At 45.6% G+C, this 14337-nt stretch overlaps 1 pseudogene across 1 annotated transcript in view; it reads right to left on the reverse strand.

Annotated features, from left to right (window-relative positions):
• The window catches only part of LOC146357390 (cytosolic phospholipase A2 epsilon-like), a 76020-nt pseudogene that overhangs the window by 29753 nt on the left and 31930 nt on the right, over positions 1–14337 (reverse strand). Inside the window, exon 9 of the transcript XR_014789576.1 lies at positions 2654–2696. The product of XR_014789576.1 is annotated as a cytosolic phospholipase A2 epsilon-like (transcript). The remainder of the gene's footprint in view (positions 1–2653; positions 2697–14337) is intronic.

Below are 14337 nucleotides of genomic sequence, written 5' to 3' on the forward strand. Positions count from 1 at the left end.
CTGTTGGTCCCTCCCATGACGATGGCTAATACTGGGTATTTCAGGGAGAGCTGTGGGGCTATTACAGTAATGCCTAGGGGTGGACGAAAGTCACTTACCTGTCGTCGAAGGCCGTTCGCGGTGGGGGGGAGGCGCTTCGCTGCTCCCCCCGTGAAGTTCAGGCCGGGGGGGGAGGCTTCCCGCCTTGCCCCGCCGAAATTCAGGCCGGGGGGGAGGCTTCCCGCCTCGCCCGGCCGAAATTCAGGCCGGGGAGGAGGCGCCTCGCCTCGCCCGGCCGCGAACGCGGAAGTAAAAACAAAAAACAAATAACGTCCCCTGATAGGCTACGTGACGATTCACGTAGCCTATCACGGCTAGATCTGCAAAGTCAGCCGTGATAGGCTACATCAATCGTCACGTAGCCTATCACGAGTGACTTAAAAAAAAAAAAAAGCGCGTACGCGAATGGCGGCCCCCATAGGGAGCCGCCATTCATGTTCATTATTTGGTCGCTGTAGTCTACGTAAATGTTTAGGTAGACTACAGCGAAAATAAGGGCAACGCAAATAGCGTTGCCCTTATTTTCGCCGTAGTCTACGTAAACATTTACGTAGACTACAGCGACCAAATAAGGAACGGGAATGGCGGCTCCCTATGGGGACCGCCATTATCCGTACACTCTTTTTTTTTTTTTAAAGTCACCCGTGATAGGCTACGTGACGATTCACGTAGCCTATCACGGCTGACTTTGCAAATCTAGCCGTGATAGGCTACGTGAATCGTCACATAGCCTATCAGGGGGCGTTGTTTTTTCTTTTTCTTTCATGGCAATGGCGGCGGCGGCAGCCGGTCGAAAGACCGGCTGCCGCTCCCGCCTCGCTCGAACACCCGCCGAACCGCCAGCCGGACCAGCCACCGGGAGGGACATTCGGTAAAGGTAAGTCCCGTCCCGGGGGGGGGCGGGGGGTTGCGGAGGATTTCTCCCCGAAACTTGTTCGGGGGGCTGAACACGTTGGCGCTCGGCCCCCCGAAGTTTCGGGGAGAAATTCTCCGCCATCCCTAGTAATGCCCAAACTGTTGGTCGCATCCAGCCTTCTGATGAGTTTGGTTAGTACTGCTTGATAACTAATTTTCCTACTTTGCATATGACAATAAATGCCCAAAAAGTAATGAGGTGTGACCCAGATGATTAAGTGACCTGCATCACTCTGAGGTGACTTTTCTCAGCAGATTAGTAATTTCTAATTGCAGCAAGAAGAAAATAATCTGTAACTGCAACCTTCTTCTGAGTCAGGGATTCCTGCCAGCATTGGGTTTAATTTTATTAATTTTGGGGATGTACAGATTTTTTAAATCTGTTCCGCTTGCATTTAGTGGATTGTCAGGTGCTTTTCATTCCATTGTCCACTCATTGACAGAATCAGATTTTTCCCAATTGCACTTACGCAAAATTCGCACTTTCAAAAATGTGCAAATCCCTCCAAAATGTGCATTTCATGCTTTAGTCTATAGAGGAAATGTGCATTTGGGGCTGGTATTTTTTATTTTACATATTTTTCTATGACTAAATTTGTGTAAAATTCCAGAAAGTAAAAAAAAAGAGAAAGAAAAGGTCCACAACTCTGCAGAGTCCGTACAACTTGGGAAAAGCTGGTTCACTGCAGAATCTGCAGGTCAGATTCACAGAAACTCAAACTCATTTGATTCTGTTGCAGATTTCTCCAACATTCTTAATTCGTTTCAGTGGCTTCAATCTAAAAGATGCTTTTGTTGATGATGAGAAATGGGAACTGATTAGTTGAGGTTGGAGCGAATAATAAAAGACACCACTGGAGAAAAAAGGCAGCTTGGCTGAAGCTTGTTTATCACTTTCAGAAGCAAATGCCATCTGCTGAAAGGCATACTGTTACTGTAGCAGTATTAGCTCAGTTGAGATAATCAGAAGTGCTAGGTATTTCACCCAGTCGTTCTATCTATACAGCTGTATTAGGGATGTACGAAAGTCACTTACCTTTTCGAAGGGTGACATTCGCAGTGGGGGGGAGGCACTCCGTCCCTCCCCTCTGAAATTCTGGCCGGGGGGGAGGCGCTCCGTCCCTCCCCCCCCGAATCCTAGCTGGCCAGCTCCGCAAATGGCGGCAGCCGAAGCCGCCGCCGCTTGCGTCCCTGCAGTCAGCCGTGATAGGCCACTTAAATGTTTACGTAGCCTATTACAGCTAATTTAAAAGAAAAAAACCCGCGCGTACGCAAATGGCAGCGCCCATGGGCGCCGCCATTTGCGTACGCGCGGTTTTTTTTTTCTTTTAAATCAGCCGTGATAGGCTACGTAAATCTTTACGTAACCTATCACATTTGTTTGTTTGTTTTACTGGAACTGGCGGCAGCGGCAGACAGTCGGAAGACCGGCCGCCGCCGAACCACCGCCGCAGCCGCCAGGAAGATTCGCCGAAGGTAAGTCCCGTCCTGGGGGGGACGGGAGGGGCAGACCATTTCACCACCGATTTCGGGGGGCCGAATGCACTGGCATTTGGCCTCCCCAAGATTCATGGCGAAATTCTCTGACATCCCTAGCAGTAGTACAGAGGCTTCCCCGCTTAGTGCAAGACAAGATGGCTTAAGTTCTCCACCTGACAACCATTTTGAAGAAAGAACTCTGAAAATAAATAATGATTACCAACAATGCTCCATTTGTAATGATGTTTTCAGGACGGTCTGGGCTAAAAAAAATAAAATGAAAAATGAAAAGGTTACATTCTGTTATTAATATTTTCTATGGCATCTCTTAGGTGCAAAACACCTTATAAACAGTCATCTTTCTCACTGCATAGTTTGTTGTAGCCAATCATTCCATTTGGGAAACTGAGATCAAAAGATAAATCCATTGTACAGTGAATATGAGAGGACATGTAAGTTCTAGAACTCTGGATATTATGCTACAGAATCAAGACAAGAGCTTGTGGTGGTCCTCCTAGCCTCAGATATTTTGTCATACATTAGTGTTCAGACTGTGGATTGTCTCCAGGGCTTTCCCTCCACTGACAGGAAGCTCTTTGATCCAGCAGAGACTTCCATCAGTGGAACAGGGAGGAGGCCATTTTTGCCAATTCCCTCTCCCTCCTACAGACCTCCATGCCACTTCCTACACCCCCCCCCCAACCTCTCGAACCAATTTAGGGAGGCACAAGGAGCTTGAAAACATTTTTACACAAACTTTCCCTGACCTGTAAAGGTTGTCCTTGACAATCCAATGCATTTCTGAACACTCTTGGGGATTTTCCAGTGGAGAGAGCTGGTGATCCAGCTGAGGCCCTAGTCTCACTGTGGAATGGTGAGATGCAGAGGCCCATCAGTTTGATTGCACCTGAGTGCCCTCTCTCACAGTGTACAGCCTGCTCAGCACCTTGGTATACTGGGGAGCTCTGGACAATGATACAAGCTGAACGTCAGCTAGAGTACAAATGGCATAAGACTTGAAGTTAAGACAACTGAGCACACTCTAGTCTAGAGCACATAATCATGACAATTGTGCAGCAGTGTGGCAGCAAAGCAGGCTTACTTTGCTGCCTCCATTGCATCCTTGAATAGCTGTTCAGTGGAGCTCTTTTGGGTGGTCTGGGGGTTGTTAACACTGTCTCCAGTGTGTGGAGCCGTGGTCCCTTCAAGGACCTGCTGTGACTGTTTTGCATCACACTTCGAGGACAAAATCACTTGTCTCCACAGTGAACTTGACACCATTATTAGCACAGCTCCAGTTGAAGTGTCTGATGCCATTATCCGTCCAATTTTGTGGGATCAGTGTCAGTTGCTGCAGCCCAATGATGTGGACAAGGTGCTTGCAGCAATGTGAATGACCACATGCCTTCTCAGTCCTTGCCCTTCCTAGCTAATAAGAGCTAGCTGAGGAGATATGACCAAGTGAGTCCAGGGAGTTGTAAATGCATATTTGCATGAGGGGGTGGTTCCTTAAGTCCTTAAGAAGGCAGTAGTGTGACCACTCCTGAAGAAACCCACTCTGGACCAAATTATATTTGACAACTACCACCCAGTCACAAATACCACTTTCCTAGGAAAGGCACGTAAGAGAGCCATGGCAGAGCAACTGCAGGCACTCTTGTAGGACACTGTTATCTAGATCCACTTCAGTCTGGGTTTTGATCTGATTATAGGACCGAATCAGCCTTAGTCATTCTGATGGATGACTAGGGTTGGCGGAGAATTTCTCCCCGAAACTTCGGGGGGTCGAGCGCCAACGTGTTCGGCCCCCCGAACAAGTTTCGGGGAGAAATTCTCCGCACACACCCCACACCCCGCACCCCCCCGGGACAGGACTTACCTTTGCCGAATGTCCCTCCCAGCGGCGGGTCCGGCCGGCGGTTCGGCGGGTGTTCGTGCGGGGCGGGAGCGGCAGCCGGTCTTTCGACCGGCTGCCGCCACCGCCATTCCAATAAAAGAAAAAAAAAACACCCCCGTGATAGGCTACGTGACAATTAACGTAGCCTATCACGGCTAAATTTGCAAAGTCAGCCGTGACAGGCTACGTAAATCGTCACGTAGCCTATCACGGGTGACTTTAAACAAAAAAAAAGCGCGTACGGATAATGGCGGCCCCCATAGGGAGCCGCCATTCCCGTTCCTTATTTGGTCGCTGTAGTCTACGTAAAGATTTACGTAGACTACAGCGACCAAATAAGGAACGCGAATGGCGGCTCCCTATGGGGGCCGCCATTCGCGTACGCGCTTTTTTTTTTTTTTAAGTCACCCGTGATAGGCTACGTGACGATTAACGTAGCCTATCACGGCTGACTTTGCAGATCTAGCCGTGATAGGCTACATTAATCGTCACGTAGCCTATCACGGGGGGTTTAAAAAAAACCAAAAAACTTTTGAGTTCGCGGCCGGGCAAGGTGAGGCGCCTCCTCCCCGGCCTGAGTTTCGGCCGGGCGAGGTGGGAAGCCTCCCCCCTGGCTTGAATTTCGGCCGGGAGAGGCGGGAAGCCTCCCCCCCCCGGCCTGAACTTCGCCGGTGGAGCAGCGAAGCGCCTCCCCCCCACCGCGAACAAGCTTCGAGGACAGGTAAGTGACTTTCGTCCACCCCTATGGATGACCTTAATCACAACAGGACAGAGGGAATGCAACCCTGTTAATTCTGCTCAGTCTCTTATCAGCTTTTGATACTATTAACCATGGTCTTCCTGGATCAACTTCATGAACTGGGATTGGAAGCACTGCATTACACTGGTTCTAGTCTTACCTGCAGGGTCAATTTTAGTGAGTAATATTGGGTGACCATTCCTCAGCCCCTTTGCAATTGAGCTATGGGGTTGTTTAACACCTATATGAAGCCACTGGGAGTGGGCATTAGGGCATTTGGAGCCAAGAACCATCAGTATGCTGATGACACACAGCTCTGTCTCCTTGTGACATCTGAATCAGGTGAGGTTTTCCAAGTCCTGGATGAGTGTCTAAACTCAGTGATGGGCTGGATGAGGGCCAATAAACTGAAGCTGAATCCTGGCAAGACAGAAGCCCTGTGGGTGAGTGGTTCCCAAGCCCAAGAGATAGGCTCATTGCCTATTCTGGATGGGGTTGCACTCCCTTTGAAATATCAGGTTCGTAGTCTGGGGGTATTCCATTTCCTAGATCCATCACTGTCTCTGGACGCCCAAGTGGCCATGGTGGCTCAGAGTGCCTTTTACCACCTTTGACTGGTTTGCCAGCTATGGCCTCTCCTGGAATGGGATAGTTTGGCCACAGTGATACAGGTGCTAGTATCCTCAAGACTGGATTACTGCATTGCAGTCTATGTGGGGCTGCCCTTAATGGGCAGTCTGAAAGCTAAAGCTAGTGCAGAATCCAGCAGCTTGGCTGTTGTCAGGAGCTGTCCCTTTTCAGCATATAACTCCTTTGCTGAGGGAACTACACTGGTTCCCTGTTAGCTACTGGGCCAGGTTTAAGGTTTTGCTACTAGTGTATAAAGTCCTAAGTAACTTGGGACGAAGATACTTGAAAGATTGGTTGCTCCCTTATCAACCAGCCTGCTCCCTGTGATCATCAAATGGGATGCTCCTGGCAGTTCCACACGGACTATGATTCAACTGGAGTCCACCTGGAGTAGAGCCTTTGAGTGTGGTGGCTCCTTTGGGAGGGTAATCCCTGCCTCTGGAGGTCAGGGGGGCACCAATGTTGTGTTGTTTTCGGCGATTGACCAGTCACATTTTAATTGGTATTGTTTTTTTAAAAAAATTAATATGAAGTGTATTCTTTTTATCTATTATTGTTCACCACACCACAATCTATTTAGATGTGGAGCAGAATATAAATTTTGTAAATAAAATCAATAAATTAAATAAAGGACTATGATGCAGCTCTGTATTATTGTTGTCTTCAATGTAATGTTTTCATTATTTATTAGTTTGTATTGTATTATATATACAAATTGGTGTGAACGGCTTAGATATATCATTTTATTAAGCAATACAGAACTATTATAAATAAACAAAGACCCTTCTTTCAGCCGAGGGACACCACAGGATACAACCCTGTTAACTGAATGCTTTCTATTATAAATCACATGAGAGAGTAAAGAGTCTTCTAAAATGAAGCAAGAGAAGTCCACATATGAAAGGAAGGTTCTGCATGCAGATTCCTCTAACGGATAGGAATCACTAAACAATCACTAAATCACTAAACACAGCATAGTGTTTAGTGATCCATTCCTAATGGATCACTAATGGATAGGAATCACTAAACACAGTGATTCCTAATGGATAGGAATCACTAAACACAGCAATCAACCCAGAACCAGATCCACTTCAGCATTGCAATGAGCATCTGAGGCACGTCATCCAATGCGTTCTGCATCCACGCTGCGTCATGTGGCTGGGACTGCATGTTTCCTTCTGTCTCACTCGCATGATGGGTGAGAATATTTCCAAGTCATTCTAATGCAGGGAATGGCAGCTGCCACCTTGCCCCCCACACCAATTGCCATAGAACAGAGTTACATCTGGGGCATTTGGGGAAGAATAAAATGGTGGCTGCAGGCAAGCAGCTGCTTCACAGAGCTTTGCAACCACCACCATCTTAGCAGCAGCAACTTTTTTTTAAAGGGCCAGCTGCCACACGCCACTGGTAAACCCCCTGACTTCTTCAGAAATCCCTCCCCCCCTTCACCAACTCTGCATGGGTCGGTGAACTGAGGGTGAGCATTTTGTAAAAGCTCCAGTTGCAAGCCTTCCTTTAAGCACCAGTCAGCTGACAGCTGCTAGGCCCTCAGAAGTGCCATCTTTTTTTCCTAACACAAAATGAGCTCAGATACTCCCTTGATGTCAGCATTCAATTGCTCTGTTGATCTTGATCTTGTTTTCTTTCTCCTGTCACAGAGGCTCAAGGTCTCTGGCAGTTGCAGTCCCTACTGGTTCCCTCCTCCTCCTGTGGTTTCTATCACATTTCTTTCTAATACCAAACTTGGGTGATCTCTTGCCTATCAACCTGGAAGCAAACAGGGCCATATATTTATATGCTTTCACTTCTGCTAAAAATAAAAGAATGAAGAGACTAACTATGAGTCTATAATGAATGGGTGCAATGGTACAAACTGAGCATAAAAGGAAAGAAGGAAATAAGACTTTGGTAACAAAAAGGGAAGCAGCATGCCCTCAATGTCAGAAAGGTTGCACATATTTTGTGCAAATAATTGGGAGTGAAGTGCTAAAATGGAACACTGTGTGGGGTGATGCATCATGAGATGCTGTATGGACTGTGAAATCTCCTAACACAATTACCAGCTTCAATTGCAGAATAAATATCACTCTGGGTACAATCTATACATGCATTGTTCTGAGAAATGATAAACATGTCTCCAAATGCACCAAGTAAATTTATAGTGGGCCCAATATGAACTCTTTGTTGCTTCCTTGCTCACTAATTGCCCATGATGAATCTCTTCATGCAAGAGTCTTATGAGGTTTCAAATATAGAGCATTTCTGCCAACATGAAATGAATGCATATGTGGTCTAAGGGGCTGTCCTAAAAGTCACATGGCTGCATTCACAAAATAAAAACAAAACCATTACAATACTATATTTGTCTTCATAGTCCTCTTTAATATATAATTTATACATATTTTATACATTTATTTACATTTTATGGACTTCTTTCCTTCATAGTTATCTTCACACAAACTTCTTGTTAGTCTAGGAATACACAAAAGGGCTGAAATTCAAATCTGTTGGAAAGAAAATGAGAAAAGTAAGTCAAATTAACCACCACCTACTCCATAGTTATCACATTCACATGGAGATATATTTGGGATCTGAAGTGTTTGGGGATCAGTACATCCAACCACCATGAGCCCTCATTGATAAGCTGGGCCCACACAGTTTTCCCATCCATCTGTGCAACAGAAGGAGGCCACAGCAGGCAAGCCACACCCCCTGGAGGAATCTGCTCACAGGGCATCCCCTCCCCCCACTGTTATCTCTGATCTGATTGGAGAGTAGAGATAGCAGCAGGGGAAGAGGAGTGGCAGGTGTTGGGACTTGCCTGTGCCGAGGAGAGTGGCTGCTCTTTCTGTGTACAGGCAAGTCCCCTTCTCTTTAGTCCACCCCACCTCCTTCCTGCAATGAGGGAAGGAGGCAGGGCAGCTGAAGCAACTAAGTCTCCTTCTCTGCTCCGTCGGAGAAACGAAAGGAACTCAGCCATTTCTCCTTCATACGCCCTGCCTCCGTCCTTCCACCATTGTGAGAAGGAGGTGGGGCATGCGAAGAACAGGGCAGAGGTGACCTAGTCCCCATTGGTCTTCCATCAGAGGAGCAACAGGAACTGGCTTGGCTGCGCTGCACATGGGACTTCCCTATCTGGGAAAGCCCATGTGGAGCAAAGGGGTCATATGGCCCACAGAGGGCTGATTGGGAGAGGCCATCTGCCCCCCCCCACCCAAAACTAGTTGTGTACCCCTGAGATACAGTATTCACATAATACAAGGCAAGAAGTCCATCTCCCCATTCCTTGTTACCTATTCCCCAACTTTGTTTCTGTCAAAGGCACCAAACTCTGGGCAGGATACCTCCCTATGTAGACATGCCTTAAAAATTACTTAGACATTTTAGAAATGTGATGTACCATTTTCTTTTCCAGGATCTACCAGAAGCCTTTTAATTGAAGGACCTCTGCTTATTAGAAGCCAGGAGGCCTAGGAATATCAACACTGCGGAACCAGTCAACCCAGCGAGATCCTAACGCAAGAATGCCTTCACTAGCAGGAGGCCCGGCAGTGCGAGGCCCGGCAGTGCGAGGGCCGGCAGTGCGAGGGCCGGCAGTGCGAGGGCCGGCAGTGCGAACCTCACCGCCCTCTCTTTGGCCCCTGTGAGCAGACAAAAGAGACAGAGAGAGAAAATGATGAAACACAGCAAAGTAATAATGAATACAAAAACACAGCAATTAACTACCTAAGTAAAAAGACAACTCACCTCCTCAACTTTTGCCTGCTGGGGCATCAGTTGTCACCCTTAGGCAGACCTGGTGTACGTATGGAGTCTCTTGACTCAGCTGAGGATGGCTAAAGCATTCCATGGACCATCCTGGGTACAGTGTCTTCAGATGGTCAGTGCCATTTGGTTTAGTAACGTTGCTGAAGTTCATATACACCTGGTTTAGAAAACGAGCTCCCCCCAGTTTGTAATGGGCAGCTTATGAATTGAGCACTATGTCCTACCTGGCTCAGAAATCTTCTAGGCATGTGAAGATCAACAAGAAATACCAACAGAGATGTCAGGTGCCTTGGTAACTTACATACCCAAGAGTTCCTAGCACCTGAGATGATGCTGCATGTCTCGTAACAGTGCCCCAGGTGTCCTGGGACATGTAGTTCCAAGAACTCCTGACATCCTTACTGAGTCCCTGCTCCTGCCATTTCCAAGTCTGGGGCACCAGGAAGGAATAGCCATTGCACACATTGCTACAAGATAAGGTTTGAGTGGAAGGAAGGGGGCAGGACTCAGGAGTTTATGGTGTGAGAGTAGGAAGGAGTTTTGAAGAGGCTTATGAGAAGTGGGATTTGGGCCCAATCACACTCCCAGTGCTGTGAGAAATGCAACAGGATTTCCAGATTTTGGAGCTGGGCTCAGAAAAACAAGAGCTATTTTCTTATGTATTAAATTTGGATAATAGCTTGGTCCGCTGAGTCCAAACTGAGCAGAGGGGAGTTCACCTATCATTTATCTGGTTCAAAGACCATGCCAGTAATACTGACAGCAAAGAAGAGATCTTGTACTGACATACAGAAGTACAGCTGTAATACTGTAGACAATTGCAATGTACATCAGAACACACAGACAACATAAAACAACTCTTGTCAAAATTAATTTTAACTATTTCATCAATGGAATTTGTTGTGTGATACCCAATGTACTAGAGAACGGTAGGGACTCCAGTGTCACTTACTTCTATAGCAAGTGTTATATGTACATAGACAGAGAGCTATACTTCAAACAAGAAATGCTAAGTTCCATTTTTCTGAAGACCCCCTTTTTCAAATACACATACAGAAAAGCCCCAAGCCCTTTATCCCTAGCATGGCATGCTAGCTAAAGGGTGTTTTACCAGAAGTCCTTAAACCAAAGCTAATTCTAACAGTAACACCAGCTGCTGATACTGAAAGAGATAATGTTGTTAAATGCTGTTCAATGAATTCTATATTTTGAATGAACAAATTATTAATTTTCACCTTCTTCTAGCTAATCAAGCTAACAAATGTGGGTCTACTCTAACAATGTTTCCCCACTTGTGTTTCAAAAACGTTTATGAGGAATTGGTCAGGAAATGTCCACAGACACAAGTTCTTGTAATTTCAAAAGGATGAGTCAAGTTTTAGGGCCATTTCCAAAATGATGTTTTATGCATGGCTAGCTGTTCCTTGCAGAAAAAAGTGGCAAATTGGGTGTCTTGATTTGGATTTGCTTGCAAAACGTCAAATCTATATTCTCCTAACTCTAGTTCTGTTAATGTTCCCAGACCCTGTGCAGTGGCTTAGCTATCCCTGAAGGAGGAGTGCCTCTCCTTATATCAGCCTGCCTAGGTCTCAGGATCTTCTGGGGTGGCTTTTTTCCAGGTACCTGCTGTGATATGTTATATGACAACTAGGGTGAGGCTCTTTTCTGTTGTGATATCCTGATTGTGAAACACCTTCCACAGAAAGGTGCAACTAGCACTAAATACTGCAACTGCTTCAACACCAGGTTGAAATTTGTTTTGTCTACACAGGCATTTTGAACTGGTTTATGCTAGATCGTGTTTTTTCTCCGTTGTTGTCTTCATTAAAATGATGATTATGTTTTATTGTTTGTATTTCATATTTGCATAGCTATTATCGTTGCACTATTGCATTCTTAATGTATTTATTTATGTATGATATTTATATACCGCTAAATATAATAAAATCCCTAAGCAGAATTAGTACACTATTAGTGTACACTAATAGTACACTATTATACACCAACCAGGTATCTGTAACAATGAAAGCAGGTGAAGAAGAAGAAGAAGAAGAAGAGGAAGAAGAAGAAGAAGAGGAAGAAGAAGAAATGTTGCTATGCTTAGAACACCACTATGCACAAGCCTATTTACCATCCTCTCAGTCCACAGGATGATGCCTGATAGTGAACCCACCAATCCAAACAGGGTTAAAACACACAGGGGCAGAAGCTGGGGCTGGAACAGAGGCAACGTGCAGCCCTGTACACGCTCTGTTGGCCGTTCATATATGAGACACAGTCATGCATTTTAGGGTAAAGCAGAAAAATCTAAGAAACTCTGAATGCATTCTAAAGTTCAACCACATTATTATGCTAGATGTCACTAATATGCAAGGGAAGTTTTGAAATCTGGCATTTTGGTGTCAAATTGTCCAAATATGACATATTTTGAAGTAGCTGGACTTATTTTAGAGCTCTAGTCATAGACTCAGCTACCTTTGCATCCAGTCATGTATTCATCATCCAGCTAAAAAGTCCATGATCAAAAACAAGCCTCACATCTTCCTGTCTTTTCTTTTTGCTTGACAAACTCACCAGAGTTTGCTATCTGCTAATATAACCTCCAAGGTTCCCCAGCCACCCATACAGAACTGTGTTTCTGCAGCCCCGCCAACCAGCTATCACCAGCTCAGTCTGCCCATCGTCTATTGAGTAGATCATCTATTAAGTGAACTACCCGGCCACCAGCCAAATGATCATTTCAGGACATCAAGTATTCCTCTGCCTATCCCTTTTGGGCCTCAGACAGCCCAGTCCATCATTGCATTGGAGGTCGTCCTCTACCTTGCACTGGGTTCCAAAAATGTTATGCTTGCATCTTTATGCACATTCTTTATACATTGGTGTCATCCTGCACCACCCCTTCATGGATCACTGCCTTGTTGTGGCGAAGGGGCTTGCGTAACTCAGTGAAGCCATAAGCTATGCCGTGCAGAGCCACCCAAGATGGACAGGTCATGGTGGAGAGTTCTGACAAAATGTGGTCCACTGGAGAAGGAAATGGCAACCCACTCCAGTATTCTTGCCAAGAAAACCCCATGGAATGTATCACAAAGCTAAAAGAGATGACACCGGAAGATGAGCCCCTCAGGTCGGAAGGTGTCCAGTATACTGCTGGGGAAGAGCAGAGGGAATTTCCAAGTAGCGCCAGAAAGAGCGAAGCGGCTGGGCCAAAGCTGAAAGGACACTCAGCTGTGGATGTGTCTGGTGGTGAAAAGGAAGTCTGATGCTGTAAAGATCAATATTGTTTAGGAACCTGGAATGTAAGATCAGTGAATCAAGGTAAGCTGGAGGTGGTCAAACATGAGATGGCAAGATTGAACATCGACATCTTGGGAATCAGCAAACTCAAATGGACAAGCATGGGCGAATTTAATTCAGGTGACCATTATATCTACTACTGTGGGCAAGAATCCCTTAGAAGAAATGGAGTAGCACTCATAGTCAATAAAAGGGTGGGAAAAGCAGTACTGGGGTACAATCTCATAAACGATAGAATGATCTCAGTACGAATCCAAGGCAAACCATTCAACATCACAGTGATTCAAGTCTATGCCCCAGCCACTGATGCCAAAGAAGCTGAGGTTGATCGGTTCTATGAAGACCTACAACACCTTCTAGAACTAACACCAAAAAAAGATATCCTCTTCATCATAGGCTATTGGAATGCTAAAGTAGGAAGTCAAGAAATCACCGGGATAACAGGCAAGCATGGCCTTGGTGTACAAAATGAAACAGGACAAAGGCTAATAGAGTTTTGCCAAGAGAACACGCTGATCATAGCAAACACTCTTTTCCAACAGCACAAGAGGCGACTCTACACATGGACATCACCAGATGGTCAATATCGAAATCAGATTGATTATGTCCTTTGCAGCCAAAGATGGAGAAGCTCTATACAGTCAGTAAAAACAAGACCTGGAGCTGACTGTGGCTCATGAAGAAGATCATGAGCTTCTTATTGCAAAATTTCGGCTTAAATTGAAGAACGTCGGGAAAACCACTAAACCATTCAGGTAGGACCTAAATCATATCCCTTATGAATATACAATGGAGGTGAGGAATAGATTTCAGGGATTAGACCTGATAGACAGAGTGCCTGAGGAACTATGGACAGAGGTCCGTAACATTGTTCAGGAGGCAGCAACTCAATCCATCCCAAAGAAAAAGAAATGCAAGAAAGCCAAGTGGCTGTCTGAGGAGGCTTTACAAGTAGCTGAGGAAAGAAGGGAAGTGAAAAGCAAGGGAGAAAGGGGAAAATATATCCAACTGAATGCAGAGTTCCAGAGAACAGCAAGGAGAGACAAGAAGGCCTTCTTAAATGAACAATGCAAAGAAATTGAGGAAAACAACAGAATGGGAAAGACTAGAGATCTCTTTAAGAAAATCGGAGATATCAAGGGAACATTTTGTGCAAAGACGGGCATGATAAAGGACAAAGAAGGCAGGGACCTAACAGAAGCAGATGAGATTAAGAAGAGGTGGAAAGAATACACAGAAGAACTATACAGGAAAGATCTGAATGTCCCTGATAGCCATGATAGTGCGGTTACTGAACTTGAGCCGGACATCCTAGAGAGTGAAGTCAAGTGGGCCTTAGGAAGCATTAGTAACAACAAAGCTAGCGGAGATGACAGTATTCCAACTGAGCTATTTAAAATCCTAAAAGATGATGCTGTTAAAGCACTGCACTCAATATGCCAACACATTTGGAACACTCAACAGTGGCCACAAGACTGGAAAAGGTCAGTTTACATTCCAATTCCAAAGAAAGGCAATGCCAAAGAGTGTTCAAACTACCACACAATTGCGCTCCTTTCACATGCCA

Source organism: Heloderma suspectum, chromosome 1 (assembly GCF_057233095.1).
Source record: "Heloderma suspectum isolate Gila_16-S chromosome 1, 16-S_ref, whole genome shotgun sequence".
Classification (NCBI taxonomy): Eukaryota; Metazoa; Chordata; class Lepidosauria; order Squamata; family Helodermatidae; genus Heloderma; species Heloderma suspectum.